General features: G+C 44.9%; 1 protein-coding gene across 8 annotated transcripts in view; it reads right to left on the reverse strand.

Annotated features, from left to right (window-relative positions):
* Positions 1–12,562, reverse strand: part of Rrbp1 (ribosome binding protein 1) — a 69,922-nt gene extending 57,360 nt beyond the window's left edge. For 4 of the 8 annotated variants that reach the window (XM_047539151.1, XM_047539150.1, XM_047539152.1 and 1 more), the window contains exon 1: positions 12,255–12,562. The gene's annotated coding sequence lies outside the window, so the exon portion shown is untranslated. The remainder of the gene's footprint in view (positions 1–12,254) is intronic. The other 4 variants (XM_047539155.1, XM_047539154.1, XM_047539153.1 and 1 more) reach the window with 1 other exon arrangement.
* Positions 12,563–12,941: the final 379 nt, after the last annotated feature.

Raw genomic sequence — 12,941 nt, forward strand, 5'->3', positions numbered from 1 at the left:
TGGTAAATAATATTTTAGCTACATGCTATAAGTTTTAATATGTAGTATTTTCACTATCCATTTCAAAACATTTTTATTTCCATTATTTTTTTTTATTGTAAACAAATGGGATACATGTTGTTTCTCTGTACATGGTGTAAAGGCATACCATTTGTGTAATCATAAATTTACATAGGGTAATGTTGTTTGATTCATTCTGTTATTTCATTATTTTTGATCTACACATAAATACTAGAAGCAATTTAAAATTTCTAAGTACACGAAGATTTTCTTTTCATTCACATTTCTAAGTTAATTGAATTGTGATTTGATTCTCTACTCTGTACAATTTCAATCCTTTATTATTTCTTAAGAATTAATTTAAAGGCCATGGATATGGCCAACCTGAAAAACCTGAAGTATGCACTGTTTGGTTATAGTGTTTCATTTATACAAAAATCAATACAAACCATCCAGGAGCAGTGGCACACACCTGTAATTCCAGCAGCTCGGGAGGCTAAGGTAGGAGGATCCTGAGATCAAAGCCAACCTCAGAAATTTAGTGAGACCCTGTCTCTAAATAAAATACAAAGAGGGCTGGGGATGTGGCTCAGTGGTTGAGCACCCCTGAGTTCAATGGCTGGTACCAAAAACAAACAAACAAACAAACAAACAAAAAAAAAACCGTTACAAACCACATTCCTACTGTTCTGTTTGAAGGTTCTAATCCTTATTGATTTTCTCTATTTAGCTGACAGGATTACTAATATTCTCTACTATGAATACAGATTTGACCATTTCTTAAAAATTATGTCAGTTTTTGCTTTGTATATTGAGATTATGTTAAATCTAAAGTTAAAATTGCTAAATCTTCAAACTGTGTGACCTTCTCTCTACATAATGAGTTTTGCCTTGAAGCCTATTTGATATTACATTGATATACCAGTTTTCTTTTATTAGTATTTCTATAGTATATCTTTTTCCATTCTTTTACTTTTACCTTATCTTTCATAAACAGCACAAGAGCTGGATTTTAAAAATCCAGTATGAATAATATCTTCATATTTTAACTGGAATATTTAGGTCATTTACATTTAATAAGAATGCTGATATATTTGGGTTTTAATCTGAGTTTCATGGTACTTTCTTCCCTGTCCTGGTTTTCTTGTTGTCTTTCTGGATTATTTGAAATGTTTCATTCCCCTTCCTCCACCCCACTATTATAGAAGTAATTCACTGTTCCTACTGTTTAGTAATTATCTTTAAAAATCGACATGCAAGGTTCACAAAATTCAGTTAAATAAAAACTTTACCTTCCCCCATAATTTCCATTATCTTTTCCAACTTAGATGTTATTCTTTTCATGTATATAATCTCATTTTCTTTACATCTGTTTAGGATTGTTCAAATATTAACCAGCAACTCTTCATTGCTTGGTGTCTCACTTTTTTCCATCTGGTCTCACCTTTCTTCTAGGAATATCCTTTAGCAAAGATTCATCAGTAACTATCTTGGTTTCCATCTTAAAATGACCCTCTTTTCACCCACATTGTTGAATTTTTCCCTCTAGTTATCACATCACTAAACTATCCACATACAAACCTATTTTTATTTTAGGAGGTTGTTTTTGGTTTTTGATGGCTGTCTTATCCATTATGCAAAAATTCCCAGTCATAATCTCTTTAGATACCCACCAAAGAGATCCAGATTCTCTCCTGGATCCCCGATTATACACACTTCTCAGTCCATTCTCTGTGAATCTCCACTGGTATTACAAAGATTTCATCTATTTGGTTTTTAAAGATGAATTCTGTATTTTTTTTTTGTTCTGTTCATTTCTTCTCTTCAGTTTTGTCTAATCTGCTAATAAACCCATTTGTTGGGTTTTTATTACAGTTATTGACATTTTCATATTTTCATGTTGGACCTGGTTCTTTTCAAAATGTGCTAAGTTAGCCAGACTGTGGAATCAACCTAGTTGTCCTTCAATTGAAGAATGGATAAAGAAACTGTGGTATATATACACAATGGAATATTACTCAGCTATAAAGAATAATAAAATTATGGCATCTGCAGGCAAATGGATGAAATTGGAGAATATCATGTTAAGTGAGATAAGCCAATCTCAAAAAAACCAAAGGACGGATGATCCCGCTGATAAGCAGATGATGACACATAATGGGGGGTGGGAGGGGGGCAAGAATGGAGGAAGGAGGGACTATATAGAGGGAAAAGAGGGGTGGGAGGGGTGCAGGGAAGGAAAAAATAACAGAATGAATCAAACATCATTACCCTATGTAAATGTATGATGACGCAAATGGTATGCTGTTACTCCATGTACAAACAGAAACAACATGTATCCCATTTGTTTACAATAAAAATAAATTTTAAAAAAATGTGCTAAGATGTTTTAGAGTTTCTTGTTCCTTGTAGGTATTTTCAACTTTGCCTATTACTTTCAGTAAGTGGTGATTATTTAATCTGCATCAACACCACAGTCTGATATTTTTACAGATCTCTTCCAGCAGTTCCTCATTCACAATACCTTGCATCCTTTGTCTTTAGTTTTGTGTGTGTGTTGTTAAGTATGGGCTGTTCATTTTCCTGTTATAATTTTACCTGGGAATTCAATGAGCTGACATAAAGGTGTGGTTCTTCATAGACCTACCTGCTCATGGACTGGTCAACTCTAAAATAATTTTAAAATGAGCTTGTTTCCCAGTACTCAGGTCAAGTAATCTGCATGAGGGACAATGTCTCATATCCATTTCTCAGACTATGCCCTTCCCCCCAACCTGACTCTTGGGTAGGTTAAGCACTTCCTTTCTTCCTATTTATTTATTTTCTGTCACTGCTGTCTATCTATATATTTACTTATTAATCTTGCAGTGCTGGGGATTGAACCTCGGGCCTCCCGAAGGTTAAACAAGCGCTCTCTCACTGAGCTACATCCCCAGCCCCAGAGGTGCTTACTTTGTACTTTCCTTCTTCCTAAAGATATTGCAGCCATAGTGGTTTCAGCTCTCAGGGGAAGGATCTCCTATTATGCTGCCCATGGTGATCTCTGCCCCTTGTGCGCAATTTACCCAAGGCCCTCAGGGTCGTGTTTATCCTTTTTTAGTATCTTCTAGGCCATTCATTTCATGCTTTTCAGGAAATATTTTTGATCTTTTATCTAGTACTTGCCCCAGCCCATCCCAAATCAGAAGCTGGTCTAGACATCACCAGAAATCCAGTGTTCCTTCGATCTTTAAGTTAACTGGTATTTGGCACTGTTGCCACTCACAGTCAAACCAAATTCCAGCCAATCAGCTCTTCAAAGAAAGGGGAGATGGGTTGGGGAGATAGCTCAGTTGGTAGAGTGCTTGCCTCACAAGCACAAGGCCCTGGGTTCAATCCCCAGCACCAGAACAAAAGAAAGGGGAGAACATCACTGCTATGTGACAAGCTGGCTGTGCCAGGGAGTCAATTTTCTAATCCAGAATTGGATATGTGAAGTGCCACCTTATCCAGTGTTTCACTTTCTGAGATTCTAGGTACCCAGTTAGCCATAGTCTAAAGGATGTATCATCAAAAGGTCAATGTGGCCTAACACTACATCACACTGCCCACATCACTCACTTCTCTTCATCTCATCAGGCAGACATTGCATCGTCTCACACTGTCAACAGAAAAAGAATGAGTAGAGAAAAAGAAGATATTGAGAAAGATCACATTCACATAATTTTTATTACAGATTTTGCTAGAACTTCTACTCTATTATGTTACTGTTGTGAATCTCATACTGTGCCTAATTTATAATTCAACTTTACCATAAGTACGTATGTATAGGAAAAACCATTGGGTTCAGTAGTACCTGCAACCTTCAGGCATCTACAGGGGTCACAGGAATGTATTCCCACAGATGGGGAAACTACTATACCCCAATCCCAGGGATGAGAGGTGGAGGAGCAGGAGATCCTGCAGGGGTATCCCCACACCACCAACTTAAGGAAGCGGTGGATCTTCTAATTAGAAATGTGTGGACCAGGGTGGAATAAGGTCTGGTACCCAAATGTGGTTTTCTTTAAGAAATCAATGGGGATCAGATCAGAGCACAGATCAACTCCCTCACTTAATTCCTATGAAGAGTTGCTTTTCCACTTGGATTTGTGGTGAAGAAATAGCATTTGCTCACTGACAATAAAATCTGACCCTCTCACTAGCCCTTTGCAAAGACCCATCTTTGATTAACAAATTCTGCTGGCCAGACATTCCCATCTCTGTGATAAAAGAACTCTGGAGTGAGGGAATTAATTCTTATTATCCAACTTTATTTCAAATTTCCTTTGGTTCCTTTCTAAAGTCAGTCATGATTTTGCACTCTGAACTCTCATATACTGCTGATGGGAGTATAAATTGATAGAAGCATTTTGGGAAAAAAGTCTGGTGCTGTCTTCTAAAGCTAAGCATATGCCTTGTGGCTCCACAATTCCACTCCAAGATAGACTCAACAGAAATGTATACATGTGTTCACCAAAAGTCAGAAGCAAGACCAATGTTATCCACAACATTCCCAAACCGGAAACTATCAGAATACCTATCCAGAATAAAATGGGTAAAATGAGGTATATTCACACACTGAGATATTAAATAACAATGAGAATAAATGAAAGAACTACAGTTATCCAAACACATGGATGAATCTTACACATAGGCCAAGGGAAAGACAAGCAGGTACCATATGATTCCATATCCATCAAGTTCACACACAGGCAAAAAGAACCTATTAGAAATAGGAGAGCAGGTATCCTTGGGGACAGGCAACAAGTAGAAGGTAACACAGGGACACAAGAAGAGCTTTGAAGAGAAATAATAGATTTCTTGATCTGCTGGTTAAATAAGGGTTCATAGTCTGAAAAAAATGTATTGAGCTATAGACTCAAATATATACTTTACTTCAGTAAAGAGTTAAAAATGTGTGTGCCATCTCTGCCAGGAAAATGCATCCCATGGATCCTGAAGGAGGGGCAAATTTAAGGCCTAAAGAATCTATCACAGTACTTGATACTACTGTCACCTCCCAGCTCTTACACATACACAATACTGTTCTCTCCAAAAAGAGGAATTAGGGAAACCAGGCAGGTGTCCTGATGCATTCAGGACAGCAGTGTAGCCATGCCTACTGTGCTATCCTTCTCACAGTCTTAAAAAATAAAACTGTGGGGTTGGGGATATAGCTCAGTTGGTAGAGTGCTTGCCTCGAAAGCACAAGGCCCTGGGTTCAATTCCCAGCACCACGGGGGGAGGGGTGGGGAAGAAAATAAAATAAAATAAAACTGTACAAACTAAGGTTCAGGAACTTAGAAGCTACATATGATGGTCAACAAGGGAGGGCTGGGTTTCAGAGTCATGGCTAAAGATGACCTTTCAGAAGTTTCTTGACAAGTCCCTAATAAGGCTTTTCATTAAAAGTTGCATAATTCGTTTACTTTTCAGCTGCTTCCTTCCCTAAATCACTGATTACTACTAAGTTCTGAAAATTAAGATTTTTCTAAGTACTACAGTACAAATATCAAGAACAGGAAATAAGAATGTATCCAACAGAAATAAAGCTACATCAATTCCTATTCAGAACCAAGCTGCACAGAAAACTCAGTTGTTTTTGATACAGTTGAGCTATACATTTTAATCACTGAATGACAAATTCCAGAAAACACAGCACTGGGTATGCACAAGGGTCTTTCACACTTCCATGTAAAATGAGTAGTCACAAGCTGTCTAGGATCTTCTTTTCCACTCTTTGCCTACAAGCAGGTGAGGAGGAGAAACGAAGGATGGAGGCTAGCCTGGAAGCCACCCTTACCAGCAAGACCAGCCTGTCTTGATTATGCTTCCTCATCTCTGCTGACTTCCACACTAAGGCCCTCTGGGGGCAAAGAAGCCCACTGTGAGGGGAGGAAGCAGAGTAACCTCATCAAGTCCTCTCACTCCTTAGTTTGACCAAGAGAAAAGAAAATGTAATGGCAATTACAAGAAAAGAATTCTCCCTCCTACCACTAAGAAACACTGAAACACAAAATCCACCTCTATTCAGAGTAAGCCTGCACATTGTTCAGACCAAAAATAACGTTTTGCTTCCTGGTGAGTGTATCGTCACTGATATGCTCAGTTACTCTGCAAGCCCTACCTCATCCTCATCATTTACACAGGAAAACACAGGATGCTGACTGCCAGTGCTCCTCCCCCAACTAGCAGAAGCACCTGGGAAGGCCCAGTCCTGTTGAGGTGCTGTGGAGAAACAGGCAGCCCTGAGATCTATATAACTGGCCTGCAGATTCAGGGAGCCAGGAGAGGGCAGGCACCCAAGCCTTCCCCTAAGGCACACTTAAACCTCCAGCCTCTGCTGGCAGAGCAGGGACTGTCCATGCTTGACAGCGCCACTCCACAACGTTCTTGTCAATTTCTCAATTGGAGCCAGGCTGGAGGTAATCCAAAAATCACTTGCATTTGGCTCTGGAATATGTTTTTGTGTTTATATTTGATGCTCTAGGAATCCAGACTACTTCAGGCTAAATGATAATATACCCACAGAACATGAGGACGACTAGGAAATCATCTCTTCAATTAGTTCAGCAAGCATGGCATCTACTGAGTGCCATCAGTGTTGCAGATATTGGGGACAACTGAGGAAACAAAACAGATAACATCCCCATGTTGATAGAGCTCATGCTCCACTGGGGGTGGAGCATAGCAAAGTCAAATGCAGGACAATCAGTGGTGGTAATCAACAGAAAGTGATGTGGAAATGAGAGATACATAGAGGATGAGCTGTCACTTTAAAAAGAGTGGCAACAGACCTGGGGAAACCAGTCACATGGCTATCTGGGGAAAAACTCCCCAGGTAGAGGCAACAGCACATGCAAAAGCCCTGAGTCAGAAGCATGCCTGAGGAGCAAGGGATGTGGTAGGCTGCCCAGAGCTCAAGTGGGGGCACTGGAGACAACTATAAAGACTCTGGCCAAGGAGGCTCTTTAACAGAAGACTGCTCTGGAACTGACTAGAAGGCAGTGGGTGAGGGCAAAAGTTGGAAGATCACTTCAGAGGGTAGTAAAATAATCCATGCAAGAGGTGAAAGGGATTGGGCAGTGGAACCAAAAGAGGTGGTAAGAAGTCAGATGGGGGCTCTACTTTAAAGGTAGAGCTGATGGGATTTGCTGATGTTTAGACACAGAGGCTTGAAAGAGCAGAGAGTTAAACCAAGGTTTGAAGCCTGAAAGATGGAGCCATCTGGCCTACTTTCATTTTACATGAGGAGGAAACTAAAGCCCAGGAAGAGAAAAGTCATGTCTAAGTCACCACTTATTCCTGGGATCAGAACCCCCAACCAAGGCTTATCTCACTGCCCCATGCTGGAGCTCAGCAGGAGATGCTGGTGATGAGCCAAGTCACTCCCCGAGACCCTCCAGCCCCCTCAGGGATTGCCAAAACCCCAGCACATCACGTAAACTAGGGGAGGATGCTGGTGCATGAGGACATAGGCTCTGCCCAGAGGGTGACCACAGTTCATAGTTGTCAAGCAAGAAAACCAACCTAGTGTGGTGAGACATTTTCATCTTTTCCAAGAGGGCCCTAAATATTTAGATTTTAATGGTGGGGGGGAAATCCTTCCATTTTAAAAAGGTGTATAATAACATGGGGTTAATCAAACAAGTGTCATGTGCAGGCCAAGTTCAGTTCACACAGGGCACAAGACTGAAACCTGCCTTGAGACAGCCTAATACAGACCTTGTCTGCTTACAACTTGCCCAGAGGTAGGGTACAGAATTAAAGGTTTGGGATCAAGATGGTCTTTTACTGCAACTTTTGAGTCAGCAAATGATATTCATTACCACTATAAATAGCTGATAACTTCCAGCACAATCTCAGTGGGCCTCCTAGCTGACCAACAAGAGATTAACTAGCTGCCCATCATTGAAGGTTCTTTCTTTAAACTTTGGTTTTGTCATTCTGAGTACTAAGATGGGCCCACTAGTACAACCAAGAATTCAACAGTTCTTCCCAAATAGTGATCCTTTCAAATCCCACTGAGACTTTCAGAGTCATACGAAGTATGAAAGAGCCTGAAAATTAGTCAGTGGCCCAGGGATAAGAAAACTCCAGTATGTTGGAACACATAAGGTTTGGGAACAAAGCAGACAGTTCAGTCTTGCCAAAACAATTGAGAATTTAGAAATTATAAGACATTCTTTATAAATGAAAGTTGCTGCACATAGCTAAACAGGTTGGCAATTCATGTTACTTTTGACTGATTTTAAAGTTGGATGTATGCTTGCCTGTTTAAGGAGACTCATTTAGAATTTGTCTGCCTAAGAAAATGATCTCTTAGGAAGTCCCTGAATTAATGTTCTATAATGCTAACTGGCCTTGCTTGCCCGGGTTCTCTCACTTAGAATTAAATATTTACTTTCCTTACAAGTCAGATGCTTTCTACTTAATACCTATTTATTTTCCATGTTTGGTACATTTGGCCATTTTGATGCTGTTGCTATTAGGTAAATATTGCTACCCGTCCTCTTACTTAGTATGTAGTTTACAATGCAGAGTCAGGACTAATGTGATTTAAAGTGACATTAGGTCAAAGCATATCAACTGCCACTAGACAACGGTCCTGATCTATAGAATGGGCACTTTCACCTGGTTGGACATCAAAATATTTTCCTACCATCAAGAGAACAGAGATTTGACTGTTAATAGAGAATACCAGCTTCCCTAGACCAGTGTTATCTGACAGAATTTTCTGTGATGATGGAAATGATCTGTCTATACTGACAAATATATGACTACTGAGCATTTGAAATGTGTGTAAGAAACTAATCTATTTCATTTTACTTGTTTTAAATAACTATATGTGGCTATGGTGCTGGACAATACCATTTTTCACACCAGCTTCTTCAGACAAGAAGTAGAAGTCCCTCATTTGTATGTATAAATTTGAAGGTCCAGCAGAGAGATGCTTCATAAAGAAATGAAATGCAAAGTACCTTCTTGCATTGCCACTTTGCCACACTTTCAACTGACTCTCTACCTTCTTGCAAGTGAAACTTAATTTTGGTCTTTTACTTCTGTGTCATCTCTGGGGTAATTACGGTTCCTAGAAGGCAGAATTATAAAACTCCACAGAATGTTTGGAAGGCAGAGACCATGTCACCTAGCAGCTGGCAACAAGAATGAGTCTAACGGCCTTCTGATCTGCTGGGCCTCCATGTTCTCATCCACCAAATGGGTGACTACCATCCCTATCCTAAAAAATAGGGTTGTTGTAAATCCTAAATGTACATTAAAGTTATCGAATCTGACTCTAAATAGTAAACCTTAAAAATCAAGTTGGGTTCGGCTTCATTTATCCCATGAGACAGCTGAATTAACTACTGAGAATATTTAAACCAGGGATGGTAGACACTTCATTTGATCAATATTAATTATGGAAACCCTCTATTCCCAAACCACAAGATCCCTTTCTTGCCCTCATCCCTCAATCGTGGCCTCCTCCAGGCTTCAGTCAAACCAGGAGTCCTGTGATCCAGGTCTGCACCACTCTGTAAAAAAGGAAACTTACTAGATTTTATCCATTGCAGGTCCAGGATATACAGAAGGACAGTATGGTCCCCACCTTCATAAGTTCTGACTAACCATTTTTTGCCTCAAGAAACAAGATTTTAGCAAAAAATCCTGTATCTCAAAAGAACTGTTGTCTCTGACTGTCATTTGTCTATTAGTTAATGCTCCCAGCAATAAAAAGAATGAGTAAGAAGAATCTGGGATTTTATACTTTAAAAAGGTATCCTGCTACATAATAAACCAATATTCTAATTAAATCATTTGCATTCAACCATTTAAACCGAGTTTGGTGCTATATAATTATTGCAGCCTATAGAGTTAGGACTCATTTCAGCAAAGAGCATAATTGCTCAAATGACTCTATTCAGGATTTATTTAAAACTCTCCCATCAACAAAAAATATCCTTATACCATGGCACTGCTCTAACTTCTTAATCTCCTGTCTAAATGGTCAGAGTAGACTTCTAAGTATGAAGGGTAAAGTTCTCTTATAACATACTGCCTATAGCTCTACCCACTGGAAACCCTCTGTTTCCAAACCCCAACACCACTTCCTTGCCCTCCTCTGGGGTGTAACCCGGGAGCCCAATAATATGGGTTTGTCCTGCTATCCAAGTTTGCTCTGCTCCATATAAAGGGAAACTTACTAGGAGGTCTCTCCTGACCTCTCCTCCTCTACTAAAATAAAGAAGGAAGTGGCATCTCCAGGACCTCAGAACCGGAAGGTGCTTCTGGAAGGGAAACAAGTTGGCAGACCAAAGCGGGCTGACCTTTGGAAAGTTCATAAACAAATTAAGACATCACCATAGTTAGATAGCATGCTGCAGGATCACTGAGATTTCTCAGGGTATTCAATTATCGAGAAGTTAAGACAAACAAGGGCAGTTGGAAAAGTGTAAAGAGGTGGAAGGAAGTAGGAGAATGCTCACCAATTGCATAGGGCTGGTATAAAATGTGCAGTTGTTCAGCCTGGGATGTGAGACCCTACTAGACCCCTTTCCCCAAACTTCAGAAAATTCCATCCAGACACCAGCTAATCACAGGGAAGATTTCCGCACAATGAGTGAATAGCTAGCTGGGCAAACAGAGACGTGGGAGGCTCCCAAGAGCCTCCAAAGTTTCATTTCCTTGGTGTTTCCAGTCTCTCCTGACCTCTGACCTATGCTATGGAGTTATTGCCAAACTGCATTCTGTTTGCACAAGGTCCCAGCACTTCCCTGCACAGCTAACCTGACCCCATCGTGAGTGGGTGGTACTATCTCCAGGCTACAGATAAGGAAACCCAGGTTCAGAAAGGTTAAGAGACCAGAGATATGTAGTCTAGGGAGTGGAATCCAAACTTGTGACTTCTGCAGGCTGCAGGCCTGCGTGGTCTACAGTAGACAAACAGAAGCCCGGCCCCACCTTGCTCCTGTGTCTGGCATGTCCCTAAAAACGCATCCCAACAGGACAAACCAACACTTGTTGACTACTCCCTATATGTGCTGGTCCTCCGCAGCTTTCTCGCAAGTACACAGAATCAGGAGCCCCATTTTTCTGACGGGGAAATGGAGACGATCCCCAAGCCCGAGAAAGATGACTTGGTCAAAACTAACCTCCACGGTGCTAGAACACCAGGCAGTGCTACAACTTGTGATTTGTAATGCAGAGGGGATCTCTAAAGCATCCCTGCAGCACCAGTGGAAACACGGGCCCCAGTCGCACTCTCCCTACCCAAAGCGCAGGAGGGGAGCCTGGCGGACTGGGGAGGGCAGCGGGACGAGTGCCAGCGAGCTTGGCCGCCCGGCCGGAGGTGCCCGCTTCCGCTCGGGCCTGGCACCGCCAACCCATTCATAGTGGCCCCGGGCGGGGCAGGCGGGGCTGGGCCCGGAGCGCCCCCGACCCCGCCGGGCGCCCTCGCGCCGGACTCCGCGCGGCCCTGCGGGGGAAACGGTGCCCCAGCCCCGCCGCCAGGGGGAGCAGGGAACCTCGTCCCGCACTCCGGGAAGTTGCCACCGCGGCCGCCCGAAGGTCCGCGCCCGGGACAGCACCCTGGGGCGTCCGAACAGCACGCTTACGGCCCGGTTCCGCCCCGACGGGGCTGCCCTGATCCCCCCGAGGCGCGGCGAATCGGCGGTCCGAAACCGGGCGCACTCGGCCCTCGGGTTGCCCATTCAATCCCGCCTTCCTCCCCCCCGGGCCTCCACCACCTTCCGCCAGCTCCCCCCCACTCCTCCGGCCCGGACTCCAGCCCGGCAACGTCATCCGGCAGCTTCCCGAAACTTAACCCCTTCCTCCGCCAGCTGTGCGCCGCCCCGCCCCGCCGCCAACTTTCTTAGCCCAACTTAGGAGCGCGCGGGCCGGCCCGACGGCCCGGCCAGGAGGGAGGGGTCGCCACGTCGCGCCGCGGGGCCGCCTCAGCTCGCCAGACGGCCAGGGGCGTGGGGTCAGCGCAGCTCGGCGCGCTTGGCCACCGCCCCTGCACAGGAATGGGCCCTGGCACACGCCCCCCCACCCGAATCCCACCCCGAGGGGCCGCGGCCGCGGTGACGGCGGGCGAGCCGGCGCCGCCGGGGGAGGGGCCGCCAAGGAGACGTGTCACTCGCGGCGCGGCTCGGCCGGCCCCGGCACCCCGACGGCCCGGCCCGCGCGCCGCCACCGCCGCCGCTGCTGCAGGGCCTGGCCAAGTTTCTTACCTGCAGGCGGAGACGCGAGAGGGAGAGCAAGAGGGCAGGAGGAGGAGGAGCCGGAGCCGGAGCCGGAGCCGGAGCCGGAGCCGCCGCCGCCGCCGCCGCCGAACCAGGAGAGAGGAGTCGGCCGAGCCTCCACCAAGAAGCCGCCCCCAAGCAGCTGCAGGCGCCGCGACCCCGACGCCGTCCGCCCCGTCCGCCGTCCGCTCCGGCCGCTCGCTGCCTGCGTGCGCGCGTGTGGAGTCGTGGCACTTTCTGCCTCGGAGCTGGCGAACGGCCCCCACCGCCGGGATCGCCGCCTCCTGCCTTCCCCACCCGGGCCAGCCATTCATCGAGCCGCCTCTCCCTATTGGTTCGCTACCCGCCACTCTGCGGATCGCTGGCCAGTCAGGACGCGAATGGCCGAGCCGCGGCGGCGGCCATTGGACAAAGAGGAGGGTCTCCCCCTCGGCCAATGGGAGAGGGGAGGAGCTGCGGGGAGCCGCGGGGGGCGGGTCTGGGAAGGGGCGGAACCGCGTAGCGCCGGTCTCTGCGCGGGGGCGGAGCGGGACCCGAGCTCTCCGCCCAGTTAGGGGTGGTCGCCGACAGGCCCCGCCCACTCCAGGCCTTGGCGCTGCTCGCCATAGCTGACTTGGAATGGGCTCCGCCTAGGTGGGAGGCGGAAGGTTCGAATCCCCAGCAGTTCTGGGCCTG

The sequence above is a fragment of the Sciurus carolinensis genome, chromosome 2 (assembly GCF_902686445.1).
Source record: "Sciurus carolinensis chromosome 2, mSciCar1.2, whole genome shotgun sequence".
In the NCBI taxonomy this organism is placed as follows: Eukaryota; Metazoa; Chordata; class Mammalia; order Rodentia; family Sciuridae; genus Sciurus; species Sciurus carolinensis.